The following is a 19,855-nucleotide window of genomic DNA, read 5'->3' as shown; positions in this document are numbered from 1 at the left end:
GGAGAAATCAAGAACGACAATGAAATTTCAACTTGAGTAGCTGTTGATGCCATTAGCTGAGACGAGGAAGGCTGGAGAGGGCAAGAGTTTTAACAGTAAAAATTAAGTGCACCATTATTGACATGATGTTATGTTGGAGATCTCTGCAAGGCAGTCAAGATAACATGTCAAGCAAGCAATTGCTTTGTTAGACTGGAGCTCAGGAGTAAGATCTGGCCTTCATAACTAAATTTCGGAATCATTAGAATGAAGTGGGACTTAAATGGCACTTTATGAGATTAGCAAGGCAGAGAAATCAGAGAGAGAAGAGAAGAAGGCCCAGAACTGAGCCTTGAAGGAACTCTACAACATTAGATAAATGATCTAGATAAATATTTCACAAAAACTAGGTTAGGTCTTACGTCTTTTACAAGGAAAATGAGCAACAGAGATTGTGACATCCTGAGGCGTATTTAAGAAATTCAAGCTAGAAAACATGATTACCAAGGACAATGAAATTAGAGTAAAATAATATTTCTGTAATTTAATTAGTTTGAAAATACCCTGAGAAACATATTGAGAAATTGAAATCAATCTATACTTGATCCAAAAAAATTTTTCAGTTTAATATTACAAGTACCTCCTTGGTTTTTATAGCTTGCTGGTTTTTTAAAGAGATGACAAACTGCTTAAAACTCCAGTTGCTTCATTATAATATGAATCAGTTTAATACAGATTTGGATGATAAAAATTATTTTTAAAAGTAACCAAAAAAATTTAAACACACACACATATGTCCTCTGGTATGTGTAAAACACTAGGTTATAATTATTTCATCAAATTTATTACTTTGTGGTTCTCTAGTTGATTACAAATGTTTCATTTATGTTACCTATTCTACAATTTCATGTGCCTGAGATTTCTGAAACACGTTTTTGAAAGAGTTTTAAGCCCTTACACATTTGTTAGGACTCGAAATAAATAGGGGGACAGGAGATTCAATTTGGACTAAAGTTTCTAACAGTTGCAAGATCCTCTTTTCTAGATTAACCCAGGATATTATCTATTTCCTTTGTGATTTCATTAAGGTATAAAGTTATAACAATTCTAAAATAAGGATCTGGGCAATACCAAGGTCAAGTTTGATCTCCATTTGAAGATTTTACTTTTTTAATTTCTCTGTTTTCCATCGTATGCTTTTTCAAGTAGTCACATTCTAAATAGACTTGGCAAATCTAAATTCCTTTTCAAGATACTGTTTAAAACTGTGATGCCTACTTGAAATGATTGAAAATGGAACTATATTGTGGCTCCAGAAAGAAGAGTTACAGAGAGAAGAAGGAAATTAGTCTAATTATATATATATATATATATATATATATATATATATATATATATATGTTGCATCATTTCATCACATGTATTTCATCATATACATATGTTATTAAAGTCTAACTCAATGTGAGATCCACTTCATTTCTCCCTTTCGTCTCCCTTGCTTTCTCTGTTTCTCTGCTTCCCCTAGTTTGGAAGCTATGTGGCCTATTCTAAATGGAGTCTGGGGTCCAAGGAAACATTTAGCAGGTGACAGTAAGGGCTTTTCATAAGAAAACAGCCTGAGTTTCTAAGATTGTGAGTAATCTGTTACAAAATATAATTAAGCTAGATACCTAGAGTGACTTAATTCTGCTTAAATTCTGCAGGGAAGATGGTAGGAGATGTTGAGAGGAGAAAGACGATAATAATAACTGAATTTGGTAACTGTTAACTATTAGTGGAGGAAAATTTTGTCCATTACTTAGTTCCTTGTTTTCTTTAACTTTTACTTTATTTCTATGTTAATTTTAAATTATATCAAGGATTTACATAAACAATATATAAACATTCTGCCACGAGGCAAAGTATAGGAAAACTGCATTCTAGTTTTGGGACTACCATTCACGAACACTGGTGTATTCTATTATACTACTATTCAAAAATAAATAAAATAAAAACATGTTTCCTTAAAGCTTTGCCTTCACAGTGACAAAACCTATGGCATCAATTTAGAAGGGTTTTATCTTTTTAAAGTGCTGTCACTTTTAATCTATGTCTCACAAATTTATCTTTCTTAACTCTTTGCTAAAATTACTTGTATGTGTATTTATTTTAAATACCACTTGATTAAAAGAGAATTAAAAACCCCAGGCAAAATTTTGGTATAGTGCTTTAAGTAAATTGTACCATTATCACTACAAATGCAAATCTCCCACCCCACCGAATATAGAAAGGAAAAATAAGTTCCCATATCCCCAAAAGGAAAATTCTCTGCTTAGGACACTTTTCCAATAAAATTTGTATAGAACAATCACAAGAGTTAATTGGTAAAACCATAACTAATTCTTGAAATCAAGACTACCCAGCCCTTGGCCCAGGCATGGAACTATTGTGTCCCCTCCACCCCACCCCCTAGTAATTTTAGCTTAGAACCAAAAAGTATCTGAGATAAAGGAAGGCAGTTCCCAAAGAGGGTTTAAAGCATAAAATGGGTAATCAAGGAAAAGGAAATAATACGATGTAACTGGTTCTTTAATTTTGACAGTGTGTTTCGAATTCTCATAAGTTCATGTTTTAAAGGTAAACGTATTTTTAGTAAGGCACAAATGTTTAAAATATTGGAAAATTTCTCTCTGATAAAGCTAGAGGAATAGTCTAACATACACAAAGTAAGAACAAAATATGTAAATGGTTTGTACTTTGGTTTTAAAATGTGCAGACACACGTTTTTGACTTTTGATCATTTAATTCTGTTTTCTCCTTTTACATTTTATTTTCTTAATGAATTTCATATTGTTATATTTCTCCTGCATTTTAAAAGTTGTAAATTAAGGTTTTGGATTCCATTTGGCAACAAAAATTGGATAAATGAAACTAGTCCTATTTTATAAAACACTCATCTTTATCCTCAAAATAGTATGTCCATATTAAGTTTGAACATGTACCTGGACATCAAATATTTCACTCATTACATATCTTTGGGCAAAGAAAATGAGAATCAATGTATATTAATAATTATTAAGGAAGGAAACATACTCAAATAATTCCACTACACCCCACATGAGAAATGTTTAGTAATTTAATAATTATTTGCAATTTAGCTGATATGAGAAAAATAACATTATTTCACCCTAACAAACTAAATTAACACATTTTAACTTACTCTTCCAAATGCCCTTTTTGTAAGTGTAAAATTATTCTGATTTTAAGTTCTTCACCTTTGAAGGATCAGATATAAATTTAGATTTTAGTAAATATTTTTAAAATTTTTCCAAATAAAGCTTCATTTAAAAATCTTGTTTTTTTATGTGTTTTAGAGGTATATCTTTTCTCCCTAATATATAGTGGTTTATCCAACTTTACTTCATATTGTCTTTGTCAATCTCATAGATTACAAAGTACTTTGATTACAAAGTAGTTTATTTAAATTGTTTAGACAAAGCTTATAAATTAAGAGTTAACTTTTCTTGCTTGGAAATTTTAACAGGAAATTTTGTGCCTTGATAAACTTTGAATGCAAGAGAGAAAAATTGCTTTGAAAAAGTAAACAAAAGGTTAATAAAAAGTTAGAACTACAATGAACCCTTACATCCACTCAAATAATTCTAGGTTTTCTATTCCTTATCTCTAAAAGCTTGAGTCAGATTCAGGTTGGAGAGGGGATTGGAAAGGACTGTAACTTTGATCATCAGATTAGTGAGAAGACATAGACATAATCTATTTGGTGCAATTCAGTTTCTGGATGAGTCAGTCAGCTTAAAGGGTAGTAGGAGTCAACAAACTAGGTAGGTACATGCAGTTAATTTAAAACCCATTGATGAGAAAGTGGCCATGGTAACTGCTGATGGTAGGGAGAGGGAAGAAGAGATATAATGTGGAGGCATTTTCAGAATTGTTGTCCTGGGTGGTGGTACAGGGAAACATGCTAGACATTGTGTGTCCTGCCATGGCCCACTGGGTGGACTGCGAGAGAGTGTAGACTACAATGTAGACCACTGTCCATGTGGTGCAGCAGTGCTCCAGAATGTATTCACCAGGTGCAGTGAATGTGCCACGATGATGGGAGAGGTTGTTGCTGTGGGAGGAGTGGGGTGAGGGGCATGGGGGTGTAAATGGGGACCTCATATTTTTTTATTGTAACATTTAAAAGAAAATAAAGAAGAAAAAAAGCATTAATATTGTAGTATATTTTTCCAATAAAATAATTTAATTGTATTATTTTAAAATTCCAAGATTTGATTTAGTCTTCAATTATTTTCTAATTTATTCTATCCATGAAGTAATCAGTTTTACCAGATAAATTTCATTCCATAATATTTCATTTTAACATAATCCATCAAACAGTAAAATGCAACAAGACTTAAAGCCCCATAGAGAGATGCTCCTAATATTTTCCTGGTCATTGTTCAAGCCGAGAATCTTACATAAGCCATGGATCCTCTTTTTCAAGAAAGCAAATACACTAAAATTTGGCTTACAGTTTCAGCATTTTCATAAATTCCATGAGGAGACTTGCACAAAACCCTTTTGTACTAGAATCATGTTAGTATTTGAATATTAATCACTTGAGAGAAAAGAGAAATTCCCATATAAAACATTATTTTACAACAAGCACTGTAATTTAAAAGCTACATCTTTGTCATACCAACAAGGTATTTTCAGGAATCAGATAAACTCTCCCCAGGTGATTGTTTATTAGAACAGTATAATTTGTGAATAAATGAAAATGTAGAAATTGGAGCAGTAAATTTTCAGTTAATTTCGGACTCTATTGTGTGCTTTCATCTAGGTGACCCTAAGAATCCATGGCTTGGCATAACAGTTCTGTTCCCAGAGTTAAATTCACATAGGTTAGCCTAAAATATTCTAGGTATTTGAATTAATCTAAAAATCTTAAAAAATATATTTCAACTTTAATTTCTACCTCTTGAAAAATGTACTTCTTAAAATATAACATCTTTGTCGGGATCTTATAAAATATCCACTTTTAAAGATGTAGAGAAGTTTTTATCTTTATAAGCCAAAATGGTAACAGGGATCATTGCTGATCTTAAAAGAGAATAGGCTATATAGCCTTTTGTTCCCTTTTATTTTGCTTCTTTAATACTCAAGTCATTTTAAGACCTGACTCGAGCCAACTCAACTGTAAGATCCATGAGAGCGGCAACAATGGATAGCTCCTCCAATATTTACAGCTTCTTTATAGTTGATAGGTCATAGTAGGCACTCTATAAATATATGTTAAATGGATAAATCTTGGTTTTAATTCTCCTCTTCTTTTTACAGATCTTTTGACTTCTAACATTTTAATCCATCTATTATTTATTATACACTTATCTATATATTAGTTTAAAATTTTTAATACATTTTTAGTTAGGCATGATCATACATAGATTAAGATTATAGGCCCTGAATTCCAACTACTGGGTTTAAAGTCTTATTAGCTATGTGATATTAGGCAAATAACTTAACTCCTCTGTGTCTCCATTTCCTCATATTTAAAATGGGCATAACTTCATATGAGAATTAAATGAGTTAATACATATAGAAAATTTAGTGTAATATCTTATAAATAGTTCACGTTCAATAAACATGTATCATTATGATTTGGCAGCGCCAGCATCATCAAAAATTAAATTTAAACTTACTTGGGACCTCAGAAATGACAGTAATATATCTAAAGGAAAGATTCAAAAATTATCAAAATATACATTAAAGAACTCAAGAAATCGCCATAAAGACTTTGGCGATATTTTGCAATACAGCAGAACAGTAACTGATGTTCATAATAAGACTAAGGCATTAAGAAAATGCAGGAAATTGAAACACAAGATACTTTTGGGGGAATATTGTTATTACATTTCATAATTTAATAATTATTTTTAAAATTTTAGTTTTCTGAAAAAAAAATCATGGAACCATAATCAATGCTAGACAGGTAAAGGGCCTCTGTATTCTTATTGCCAATATTAAGGGACATAGGAAAGTGATGTATTCTTTAAATGGAATATTCTAAATTTCCTTAAATACCACAGTTTTGAAAAGTTATTTTTAACTATGGGCTTACATGAACTAGACTTATACTACCATGTATAAAGATACTTCTTTAATCTCTACTAAAAATAAGGAACAGATGAGAGTTAAAAATGTTAAGATTATAGCTCCTTTTACTCCATACTAGCTTTTAAATATTTCTTCATGAAGAAGAGCAAAGTAGAACTCTGTCAATGACTCTGAAAATCAAAGAGTCCTACTGAAGAGAATTAATCGTATTAAGGGAACATATTGCATAACATTCTATGGTTTATGCATCTTATGTTGGGTTGGAAAACAAGGGTCTGCCAGAGCACCCATTAAGAAAAGATAAAGTATGCCAGCCTCAGGAAATGGTGAAAAGTTCATTGTGACCCAATTGTTGGGGAGAATTAATTATGGCTGAGGTGATTTTTTAGAGTAAGATTTTGATATGTCACACATTCAGGGAAGGTCAACCTGACTGAGGAGGTAGTGAGTAGTTAATAGGCTACTTAAGCAAGGAAGCAAAGTTGGTCATAGTTGGTGGCCAGAACAATCAAGTTAAGCATTGACAATATTTAGTGCATACTTATTTAAAATATCTAACTACTAATAGGCTTAGAGGAAAACAAGGAAGGGAAAAAAATATAATAGGCTTTCATTGTAGGCTAGAGGGCATGCTTTAAGTGGGGTGTGTGCCAGTATATGTATGTGTGTGTACAAGTAGCCAAGTCCTAGTCATTTGAGGTTACTTATTAAAGTGTTTATGAAAATAAATGTCAGTTTTTCCTTAGAATATTATGACTCCTTGTAATCATATTTTTCCTATTTTTCTTTTATGACTTCACATGCTTTTTACCCAATTTGGAGTTATAACTAATTTCATTCTCTTTCCAAACTCTCTTACCCCCTCCTCATCCACTTTAAGCAAACATGAGGCACAAAGTGAATCAATATATTGATTATATCTTTTCATCTGTGACACACACCTATGGTTTAATATTCTCTCATATGATCTTTGTATTCTCTCTCTCCAATGTCTTTCTCTTTCCACAGCTGGAAATAGCTGTGAAGAAAGGACTAAGATTTCCAAAGTAGCTGTGAGAATGGGATAAGGAAGTTGTGTGCATTGTGAGACAATAGATAAAATAATTGTTGGAATTGAAATTGGAAAGTGATCAAGAATAGGTGGAGGCCGAGAGGAAAATTAAACAGGTGACGATATTAATTAATGAGTTTTGAGAAAAACAGTATTGGGAATAGAGACGTGATCAAGCTAGACGGAAGAGGCTTTGCTGAGAGAATGGTTATATAAATAATGATTCAAATGGGGAGCAGTTCTGGACAATGTCAACAAAATCTAGGACAAGGACATAGGAATGGATGGTTAAAATGATGTGCAAGGATTGAGTTTAGAGATAATGAGATCAATGAACAGAGAGCACAGGGCGTTGATTTATATGTCCACATGGATGTTGAAGGCATTCCGTTGATGTCAAGATCTGGGGTGGTGATGGCTGTGAATCATGAACTGAAGGCTTCCATACATGAAAATGATGAGGTAACTAAAGGATGGGGTGGGGCAGATTCATCACAGGATGCTATAAAGTTCCTTACATAAAAATGGTGCTGTGACTAGAGGGGGCATAGCACGGTAGTGTGAAACAAGAAGGAAGCTGACTACCTCCCAAACCTGAAGCGTATAGATTTTATTGATTAAATATCCACCAACAGAGAGGGCTAAAGGAGTAGTGATCTTTCCAGGGAAGAGCCAATTACATTTAAAACAGGAAGATGATGGGAAAGTTCAAAGAAGTAGCCGAGAGTTTGTTAAGCCTCGAGCCATAAAAGAAAATATAAAAAGTTTGGGAGAGAAGGGAAAAGTAGAACTTGGGAGTAGAAAAAAACAGAGATAGAGGAGGATAAGAGCAAAAGAGAGGTTAGATGTTTTGGCATTGACCAAAAATAACAGGGATGTGAAATGTAGAGTTAACCAGCAACATCCACTAAATGATTGGGGGAGAAAGGGAAAGCATGGGCAGTAGGCCTCTCAGAAGGGTATTTGGACTGGATTAATTAGTTCCAAGAAAATTCCCAGGATTGGTGCTTGAAAGCTTGAGATGACTCTGTCCTTCTGAAAGGAGTTAAATTTAGATTGATTGGGTAAACTCGAGACTTCAATACCCAAGCACCAAGTTCTCCAGTGCTGACCAGAGGCCTGGTGTACTTTTTCTAAGCCTGGCAAACAGAGGCTCTGACCTACAAAGACTTGGTCTATAGACACCAAGGGCAGAGCATAATCCAACTCAATTTCTAAAAATGGGCATTTTCTGTTCACCATGAGTATTGGTCTTTTCCAGCATGTAAAGCAGTAAATTTTAGCACAATAAGCTTTAAAACATTTTCAGGTCTTTTGAGATGATCAATTTATTAATTTTCAGTCATAGACACAGCTGCGGGGAAGATTGGATATCTCAGTGAGCTTGGCAATTGCTTTCTCTTCCTATAGTCAAAGTATGTGGGAAGCTATCCTTTCAGAAGGAGGTTTGGTTAGATCAAGTCTCAAAATTCTGCAGGGAAACAAGCAGGATGTTCTGGAATTTACAATTTGAGTCCATCTTTCATATTTTATATGCTTTCTTTTAATATTTTTATATGCTTTCTTTCTGGTAGAGGAGGATTATGGAGGATTCTGAACTTGCCAATATTTCCATATGCTAACGCAAATTTTCTAGATATAAAACTTCCTGAATAGAAAGGATTTTTGGCTGGATGATCAGTATATAGTAGCTTTCCCTACTGCCACGCTTACATAGATGATGCATTGTTATCTCCTTACTATACTTGCTTATTACTGAATGTTACCATGATGAATTAAATGGGCATTTTTCTTAATTCCAAATCAGTGCCAGAGATCAGAAAGCTGTTAAAAGTCCTTTCTACAGGAATGCCTCCCAGAAAAGAATGAGTTATCGTTATTCTCACCGAGAGATGCCGTCTGTTGTACTCTATCACTTTGTACGATCCAATAGCTTGAAATTGTGCCAAGCTAATTAGCTAGTTCAGTGACTTATATTAAGAGCCCAAATAAGTCAAACGAGGTCATTCTCTTAGCACTCAAGTGCAGCTTTATTACTTTCCTCACCAATCACAACGCAGCACAAATTCTCTCAAAAACTAAACCCAATCTGATATTTTCAGGTATACTCTACACAGAGTTTCTGAAATATTTTTTGCCATTTGTTTAATTCAGGAATATCATAGCTAAAGTGTCCGTATCCTGTAAAGAAAAAAGGTATTTGTCAGCTTTTACGTTAAAAATTTACTTTAAACTTGACTCAGGAGACATATATGAGCTTCTAACATATACAAGGCACATAGTATCAGAGGAAATAATCTTTTTATGGAGCAAGATAACATTATTTCCTCCCTTCTTATGAGGATTGCTAGTACCAGCCTTTCATAATTAGTATTAGGTGGTTGTTGTTGTTGTTTTTCATTTTATCTTGTTTTATTCAAATTTATTTTTTTTAAATGTGGGCAAGCTGAAGACCATAAGAAGACCCCAGTCCTTGGTTTTCTGTTCTGACACAAATTATTCAACCACCAAACCTCCACATGGACGTTTGTAGATGCAGTGTTCAGGCATGAAGTAAGGATGTGTTATATGGAGGGTCTAAGTGATACTCCACTTGCAATCTCAGGAGACCCGAGACCCAGAGCTCTTTTTGTATGAAGGTAATTTTTCTAAGTATGCCATCTTCATAATCAATTGTAACCTACCTTTCATATTCTTAAGTTCATTTCCTCACAGTTTGGAAAATATATTATACCTCTGGCTTGAAAATGGTTATACTTTTCATACCTGCCGATAAAGATGATAGATAATGAGAAGAGTCTACTAATATATTAATGCTTTTAAATATAAATGCATGAGTAATGAAAACATAATAAGGGCAGTCCCTTGTGTAGTATTTGCTATGTACCAACTATTTCAAACACTTTAGGTGTTTCAGTGCATTTGGTCCTTATAACAATTCTTACGGAGTTACTACCCATGAGCCCATTTTGCAGATGAGGGAACTGAGGCTCAGAGAGGTTAAGGAACTTGGGAAAGTCACATGGTGAGGAAGTGGGATTTGAACCCAGGTGGTGTGGCTTCCATCCATGCTCCTAATCCTATGCTCCATTCCTGCTCTATGTGAGATGTGGACATCAAGGCAGAAGTGCACAGTTGATTTGCTGATGCTTTTTCAATAACTTCACACTTTCCACATATTCACAGCTATATTCACAGGTAATGCACACCCCAGCATTTGGGAACCACAGTTATTCACTAATAGGAATTGAGTTTTTGTCATTTTCTCTCTCTCTCTCTCTCTCTCTCTCTCTCTCTCTCTCTCTCTCTCTCTCTCTCATGATATGTCATTGAATTCCTCTGTTCTGATTTCCCACATCTTTAATTCTGATCCAATGTCTTGGCTTTGCTGTATGACCCAGATATTTATGACCTGAGTAGAAAAATAATAACCAGTCTGGCATTCTTCAAACTATAGTGGGGGCATTTTATTAATGTCTAGATGCCCCTTATTAGATTTATAACTATAATCAATGAAGAGGCAATATTTGCTTGTTTCTGCCTCTCCCTTTGTTCGTCCCAATTACTCCAGGACACTGTCTGTCAAACTAAACACAATTTTAAAGGGATCTCTTTCTTTAATGAACCATTAGAAATCATTACCATCTTCCCTTAACTGGGTCAGTGCACTTAGCCACCTTCTCAGAAGTCTTAGATAAAGTGAAGCTTTATATTCTACTTATCTTGGTTGAACTTGTTGCCCTGTATCACTAAGATGATATGAAGTGACAAAATAAATTGCCTTCTTGTTTGTGCATCTCAAGGCTACAATCAGAGCCATGTTAGGGATCTTCTGATTAAAGTCAACAGTGCCTGTTGCAATTTACACCTACTGATATGTTAACAGCTAGTTCAAGAGCATAACTTGTCAATTTCTACTTTAAGCCATGTTTCCAATAGTTGTGAGGGAACAAGCACAATCCTTATTGCCTTTCTTCTGTTTTATGTCCTTCCACAGGGCTGGTATTCATTGTGTATATAGGTCTATTAAATAGTTTTTCCTCTCTGCCTCTAGGAATCTTTTCTGCTTTTTCTTTCCTTTGATAAAAAGATATATTGGTAGTATCAATAGTTAAAAGCAAAACTGTAAATTATACGTAAAGTTTTGCTAATTTGATAGAACAGCGATGCTATATTCATCTCAGAATACTGGAGTAAAGTAATCTATCTATAGTATGCTAATCTCAAGAATACAAATAAAAATTTTTAAATTGTTCATTTAAATATTTTTATTTTGACTGAGTCATAGCTAGAATATCATGGAATCTAGAAATGGTTGCATGTTTATCTCACAAGATAAGTTCACTGTGAATCCAGATTTACTCTTATGAATGTCATTGATATATCATGATGACATATCAATTGTCGTAGCCAGACCTATTAAATGTGTTTGAATGAATAAGAAGGCAATAGAGGAATAGTAAATTGTTATTAATATTCATTTATCTGAAATATATGGGTTCTTGAAGACTGTTCTTTGTTTAATCATATCTCTTCTGATTCTCCATCACTTAATTAAGATCTAAGGAGTACTCATTATGTGAGCTATATGTCCAGATATTTCTGATGAATAAGAAATGGTCACAACCCTCAAAAAAACTTACATTATAGTGGAGGAAAAAATACTAAACAGTTAATTGTTTCAGATTGCAATGCAAGAAATTGCTGATAGTCAACTTTTTTGACCCACAAAATTGGATTTTCTGATATTGTGAGCTAGAATGAAAGAAGCATCACAATAGAAATGCAAACCAACTTCAAAGAGCATAGAAGAAAGAGCAATTATTGAAGTGACTGTGGAAGGTTACACAGAGGAGGTGGAATTTGAAGAGCATGGTCAAAAAATGTAAAAGAAGAGCTTATACAATGTCTATGGAAGATAAGCTATGTTATTCCTTTTTGGGGCTTTTTCAACCTGTACCACATCACTCTGTGGTTTGGCATCTTAGCCCAGATCTGTTCTATGAACATACCCCCTGAGGATGGAGGCACAAAAGCACCGAAGCACTACTGGGCTATGGGCAAAATGAAAATAAATATTCACCATTGACACTGATTTTATTGACAGGTTCCTGGCAAAGTGTTAATGCCTTACTGCAGCACTGTTAAAATAGATGATAAAAAGCCAAGAGAGGAGAGTGACAGTGTTGTGTTGGGAGATGTTTAATGACTGGCTCTCAGGAAAAAGAAAAAAAAAAAAAAAAAGGCCTGAATTGAAAAAGAATTTTTGGCAATTTCCAAGGTCAATTTCAAGCAGCTGATGGAATGGAAGGCAGAGCTGGGAAGAGATGTACAGTGGCCTGTCCTGGGCCAAGCCAAGCTTCTGTGCGCTACCTCCAGCATAGCACTTGCAATGGGTAGATATTTTTCCTTGAAATAAACTAACCATTATGAATCCTGGTTGAAAGTGATGTTTTCATTATTTTAATCTGTCCTATAAACCCTGTCAGGTTTATGATTTTTCCAAGATCTATCTGAAGTACTTGTGTGGAGACCACTACAAAATTATTTCAGTATGCTACAGATTTTACCCTCTCTACTCTGCCTCTCCCTAAAAATAAACACTAGTTTTTTTGGTTAGGAATTGATGCAATTTTTTTTTTCATTTAAAAAATAATAAAGTATATATGTTTTTATTGTAATTGTAATAAAAGTTAGTTTTATTCTGATTTCCATAACTTTTCATGTCCAATATTTGCTACATTTTAGAAAGTAATCATCGATTTTTCAAAAAGTGTATAGCTTTTTCTCATTACTGAAAATTAAAGAAATAAAATCCCTAGGGGCATGGAGGGAGAGGAAAAAATAGTATAATTTTGGGCATTTTCAGGACTTGGGAATTGTCCTGAATGATATTGCAATGACAGATACAGGCATTGTATATCTTGCAATGTTTTGCAAAAATGTGCTGGACAGAGCGTTAACTACAATGTAAACTATAATCCACGCTTAGTGGCAATGCCCCAAGATGTGTTCATCAATTGTGGCAAATGTACCACACTAATAAAGGATGTTGTTGATGTGGGAAAATATGGGAGGGCTAGGAAGCGGGGCATATTGGAAGTCCCTATATTTTTTATGTAACATTTATGTAATCAAAGTTTCTCTAAAAATAAAAATAATGAAGTATATTTAAAAAAAAAAATTCCTAGGGACTTATTTCTGGGTCCTTTCTTGACCCAAAAGACAGATATGGAATTTTAAAAACAAATATAATTGTAATTTAAATTACCTAAACATTTATATTCCAGAGACTGTCAATTTGAACTGCAGTGAAATTGTAAGGCCCTTAGTTGCCATTATCGGAAGGCAGCTTAATCTTTGTCACTATTTTTGCAATCTTTCAAACCTCTTAGCAGCAGCCGACACTGCCTTTATCTAGCTTCTAGGCGGATCTGCTGTTTATCCAGGACTTGCTGAAAAAACAAAATTTGCATGGAGGGTTTTCTCCATCTGAGAAAAGTACCTTATATTAATACTTCAGTTATCCTTTGCTAGTGTTTTAATTTATGAAAAAGGAAGCCTCTCCACTATATCAGTCGTTTCCAGGCCTTCACCATGTCAAGAATTTTTTCACTTTATTTGGATTGTCTGATAGCCGGATTCCTTTTGGTCCCTATCAACACAGATTTGTGTGTCTGAACAAAAGATCGCATACTGATATTAAGTCTCCTCCTATCTCATGCCTTTGTTTTAGATCAGTGCCCAATTTCTAGGCAGTGTAATCTGAATAATGTAGTCTTCTTTTTACTTCCATCTGCTCCATCTGCAAATGTTTAAGAATACTTCCAGGTTTCCTATAAAAGCACATATCCAGGGGCATAATGCACAACTACTTTATAGCCCTAAACCATTGATGCCTTTTAAAGGCAAGACTTTGCAAGATTGTGGTTATTAACCAAAGCTGCTGTTCATTTTTTGTTATTTTGTAGCTAAAACTCACCTTTCTCCCTCTCTTTCCACTTTAACTGCTTTCTATCTAAATCTATTGAAGATGTGCTTAGTTCTGCCAAGGCGTTCATGGAGCCAAGACTGCTAGGCTGTAGAATGGCCAACACTAAAGATATTGCTGCTAAGCTAATGCCACCTCTCAAGGGAAAGAGCTTGGTAAAGTCACTTCTTCTAGATTCATGTCCCTTTCAGGTGAATCGTATTTTGGAGAAAAACGAGGAGGAGGAAAAGCCAAAGGAGCCTGGACCTTTGGCTCTGGCACTGTCTGATTCCAAGGCTGGGGGTTCTATAAACAGTTTCAAAGAAGAAAGTATTCCTGGGAAATTAATGCCACGATTGCCAGTGCCCTCCCCAACATCACTATTCTATGCTTTTCCCAAAGTCATTTCCCCTCTATTTTTTTCCTGTCATTTGACTTGTACCCTTTTAAAATTCTTCCCTTTTATTATATTCTTTAAAATTGTTTTCTTGGCTTTAATTTACACTTTCTGCTCTATCAGTGTTGATTTCTTAACTCATGTTATATCATCCAGTGTTGTCTTCTCAGATATTTATTCTGTTTAACTCACCTTTTCTCCTCTCTTCGTTCACTTTGACCACTGACTTCCTTTGTTCTTTGTCTAAACTTCATTGAAAAGTCCCAACTGAAAAACTGTCCCGAAAGCTACAATTAAAATAGTATTTTTTGAGAAAGAATAACTTTAACTGTGTAGCCTTCAGCTTTTTCTCCTAATTCTGGAAAAGTTCTCTGAAGGCAAGCTGGGCTCCATCTTGCCAAGCTCATTTTGTCAGTGTTAAGATATACAGTATGTGTGATAACCCTCTCAGATACCCAGCTCTTACTAGTACACATTGGAAACTGCTTCTACTGAGGGCATTCTTGACCATCTCTTCAATGAAGTATTGTCACGGATAATGAGACATAGGGAAGCCCCAAGTTTATGAATATATATACCCTATAATACTTTAGCAGAAACCTGTCTCTCCTTAAAGAAAACTTTCAGAATATCTTCCTTTTTTCATACAGGAATATTTTATCTGTACTCCGTCAGTCTTACAACTTTAAGACTGCTCTATCTGTAACATAATATTTTCATAGTCATTCACTCACTCATTCATTCCGTAAATATCACTGTGCTGGACATTTGCATTTGAAAGAATAATGAGTCATGATTCCTCTCAATTATTATACAAAGGAAATTATTATACAGTATAATAGGTGCTGTGTTATATTTCTAAGGGAGCCCATAAATATGAAACATACCTAGAGGCCAGGTGGTAAAGCATGTGATTTGACTGAATGGATGCTATCTTTAGGTCTTCCATAGCAGCAAGGAGAGAAAAACTGGCTGCTTTTTTGCAAAAGAAATAGTACTATTGAAGGAGATAAACTGTATTAATATGCTGATGTTTGCAAAGTTCTTTAGGTTTGAGATATTTGTTGAATGGATGAATGAAACCTATTATTGTAATTGTTGCATTTAGCTTAAGAGCATAATCAAAAGTAATTTTGTCCTCTCCCTCATCCTGGGAATGCAACAAGCATTTAATTCCAGTATATATCGGTATGTTAGGGGCTTTTCAAAGTTGAGTATATAAAATGGTATATTCAGATGTGTGTTTTGACTCTGTGTAAAAGGAGTCAAAAGCAATCTAATTTGATTATTAGCATTGTGCTTTAGGTGATTGGACTCCACTTGATCAGAAGAGAGGAATTAAGTTGATTTGACAGCTCTCCAATTTTGCTTTTACTGTTATTGATTCATTGAATCCAGGCTTTTCTGTTCAAGTCTTGCTCTTGAAAAAGGCAGTGATGGGCACATGTAGGCTAATCACATTTCATTGTCCATTCTCTGTGTGTAATGATAAATTTCACTACCCCGATCAATTTTGGCCCAATCTCCTCTAATAGAATACAACCTAAAGAAGACTGTTAGATTAAAAGCACTTTCTTTTACAAGATGTTTTAAAAGGAGAAAATGAACTAGAAGCATTTTGCTTCATAGTTTTGGTTTTAAGTTTTACTTGAGGTATAATACTACTATCATGAGTACTTTGGATGATGTATGGGAGTCCTGGGTAAAGGGAGTTATTTTCATGTTTTTAAGAAGTTGTTCAGAGACCATATGGATTTAGAAACAGAAGGGATTTTAAATCTACAAAATTTAGTCCCTTCATTTCTCAGACAAATACAGACTCAGAGACAGGAGTACCAGTGTATGAAATGCAAATTACTCTGAACCAATTCCTACATATTTTGCCAATCTATCATGCAGAGTACCCCTTCCACCTTAAAATTGCACTAGCTAATGAATGCTGTATTTTTTTCCAGAATAAATGACCATACATTATATTTTAAATTTAAATTTAATTTACAGTTACTTTTACAATTTATGTATTTGTATGTCCTTTTCCTTTTGATTAACAAATTAGAAACATAATCGCTTGCCAAAATGCAGCCATGAATTGTTTTAGTGGGTTAATATTGTGCATGTTCCCAGAAGCCAATTATGTTTGTAGGATTTGGAGATTGTGATGAACTGGGCTCAGATTGATGTATGCAATTAAAATCTTTCTAACCTATGTATTAAGAGAGTTGTTTAAGTATCAAAGAGTTAATGTGGGAAATGAGTTTCATTTAATGCACATAATTCCAGTGCCATGAAAACATAAGGGAAAAATCAACTGATGAAATATACCAGTAAAAACACTCATTCAGAGACAACATTATTTATTTTGTTGATTCTTTCCTGTGTGTCTGAAGGAAAGGAGAGAAAAAGAAATGACTACATTAGGCTGTTTTTAAAATTATGACTGGAGGTATAAGAGTCAAAGTTTCATCAAGAAAAGTGTACAGGTTAAATAAAATAATATAAAACATAACTGTATTCTAAGACCATATGGACTGAAAAGGGTCAAGGAAAGGAATAAAGAGAGAAAAAGGGAGAAAAGAAATATGCAAGGGAGGGGCTGAGCAAAGTCAGACTCTTAAGAGATGCTAGAGAAAGTGAGATGAAGGTTCAGATACCAGAGTTCCAGTCATTTGCACTTTGAGTTTCAGAATCTTGCTGCTATTCAACTGATATTTAGCCTACTCAATCATTTAAAACTCTTCACATGCTTTACATGCCTTTATTTTTAAGCCTTCCTAGAGATCCAGAAGGGATAGTTAGTTCTTTGGGCCATTAATAGTGTGTCGGTATGTTTAAGCTCATATGAAAATCAGCCCAAGGGTCAACTCTACCCTCTCTAACTCCCAAATAATATATAATAAAATAGTACTAGTGTTAGCATTGAAATATATACTGGCAGTTATCCTCACTTTGCAAAAACAATGAATGTGTAGGCTGAAATTATGCAAAGAGATCTTGATAACCAATGGAAAAAATTATGCTTTTTTCATGACCTGTAACATTTTTCATCAAAACCTTAAACACTCTCATTGTCAGTTTTAAATGAATAAGGAAAATGTAAAAATAGTGAAACTAGTATTTATTTAGTAGTCTGTAATTTACAACATCAGAACCATTTAAGAATAAAATGAGTAAAAACTCATCAACAGTAGTTTGAACAACCCTTGACTTCTTGTTGTAGAAATTATGATGTGGAGCATCTTTGCTATGATTTGGTGATTGTCATACTCCTTTTTAAGTTTAGATCAGCGTCCAACATTTTACTTTTGCACATTCAATATCATGAAATATCTCTGAGAGTTCTTTGAATGCCAAGTATTTTACCGGTGCATTTCTTCTGGCACATCTTGATTCTTTTAGTCACAATCCTTCTCTTTGTTTGGATGGATAAATTCATTTTCACCATGTTCCTCTAGCTAGCTGCATACCTAGAGTCTCTAGGAATTGGCAGTATCAACATTTGAACAATCAGCTATTGCTTCTAAAACTCCATTTACATTCTGTTTGAATTTCACTTCCAGCATTACCACTTTTTTGTTTCTTTGCTGAACTTCCATCTTTGTTGATCAACTCTCCCTTTCAACTATCCATTTTGGCAAAATGGCTTGTGGTTTTATAACTGGAGACAGCCAGTTGACACAATCATGCACTTGCTGTCTGTGTGTGGACTGAATAACAGATGTTCAGTTTCCAGTCACCAAAAGACTTTGAATGAAATGATGCTTTTGATCACTGATCATGATGTGTCCCAGTCATTTATTAATACATAATGACTTGTGGACTGAAGAGCTAGCAATGAAGTTTGTATTGTATGCATTTATTCAGAGATGATATAACCTGGTGACTAAACTTTGAGCTGAATTATTAGGGGACTGATATTACTTAACTAAACTGTGATAGCTGACATCTGTGCATATTGGAACTATACAAAACAAGGACAACCTCCATTTACATACTGTTTAGAAATTTAAGATATAGGATATTAGTAAAACTCTAACTTTTTATTAAGTTTTAGGCACAAAATATGGACCCTGTAGGTAGGAATGACTCAAACTTCTGTGTAATGGTGGATTAAATTATTTTAGCTTTTTTCTTTTTAGTGGATGGTGTCAGCTGAATAAAAATCATAACAAGCTTCAGAAAACAGTAAATCTGCAGGTCAGATAGTTAATGAAAGTCTTCTATTATATATGGAAAGAACCTTTGTAATCACTTCAATTTCATTTTATAGCTGAGTAAGCCGCTTTGCTAGAGGATTCTGAATATGGCTCAAGGTCATAAGTTAGTAGGTCGTAGAACCGAAACACATAATTTGACCTCCTTCAACCTAACTCACAAATTGTAATGTCACTTGTGGAAGAAAATCTTTAAATGTTTACAGAAATGCAGAAAATGTTAGGTGAGATGAATTATTGAATTTATTTAAAAAGTGCTGTTTCTGCCAGTCTTCTACATATAGAAGATTGGGTTTTAAACAACTTTCAAATAATCAATACATCACCAACATTTAAAAATGTTGGTTTTTGCTTTTAATTCAGTAGACAAGAACCACTGCAATTCTATATATGTAAACAATCTAGACATTCAGCATAAAATCAAGCACTCTGAAAAACTCTAATGAGGTTTAACTCTGGGCCACCAAAATCTAACCACAGAAATTTAACCTAGAAAATTATCTGGTGGATTATATCAGCAGTTTAATTTAAGAAAATCTAAAAAATCTGATGATAGTTATTGAATCAAATCAAAGTTTCTGTGTGAATATATTTTAATTTTTCCTCAGATATTCTTTCATATAAAGTGGAGCATGCAAGAGTCAGCTATGATGATTCAGTTTCCTGGTCTAAGACCATTTAGGAAACTATATTATGGCTATAAGGAAAAGAAACCCACTCAGGTTAAGAATTGATAATTATATGGATTTTAAAAAGGTATGACAGGATCCAAGAAGAAGATAATTACAGCCAGGGATTGCAGGAACATCATTTTGGATTTCTAGCTTCCTTCCAAAATAAAATAGACCAATTTAAACTTTCAGCCTTTCAACATACATGCTCTCAATTAGAAGCCTGTGAGTTTATATACATACATATATATGTATATATATACACACACATATATATTTATACATAATAGTGCTAAAAGAAAGTACCATATACCACTGTCCTTTCCTTTCTCCCTCTTCACTTTTTTAAAAGGTTTATTTATTTATTTATTTATTTTTCCTGCTTCCCTCCATTGTCTGCTCTCTGTGTCCATTTGCTGTATGTTCTTCAGTGTCTGCTTGTATTCTCATTAGGCAGCTCTGGGAACTGATCTTGGG

At 34.0% G+C, this 19,855-nt stretch overlaps 1 protein-coding gene and 1 pseudogene across 7 annotated transcripts in view; both read left to right on the top strand.

The window, feature by feature from the left end:
* ROBO2 (roundabout guidance receptor 2) overlaps positions 1-19,855 on the top strand; it is a 1,471,152-nt gene that overhangs the window by 459,853 nt on the left and 991,444 nt on the right. The gene's annotated exons all lie outside the window — the stretch shown is intronic.
* The window catches only part of LOC139438799 (dolichyl-phosphate beta-glucosyltransferase-like), a 57,675-nt pseudogene that overhangs the window by 17,792 nt on the left and 20,028 nt on the right, over positions 1-19,855 (top strand).

The sequence above is a fragment of the Dasypus novemcinctus genome, chromosome 4 (assembly GCF_030445035.2).
Source record: "Dasypus novemcinctus isolate mDasNov1 chromosome 4, mDasNov1.1.hap2, whole genome shotgun sequence".
Lineage (NCBI taxonomy): Eukaryota > Metazoa > Chordata > Mammalia > Cingulata > Dasypodidae > Dasypus > Dasypus novemcinctus.
The sequence above is the reverse complement of the archived record's forward strand: the minus strand, read 5'-3'. Positions and strand labels throughout refer to the sequence as shown.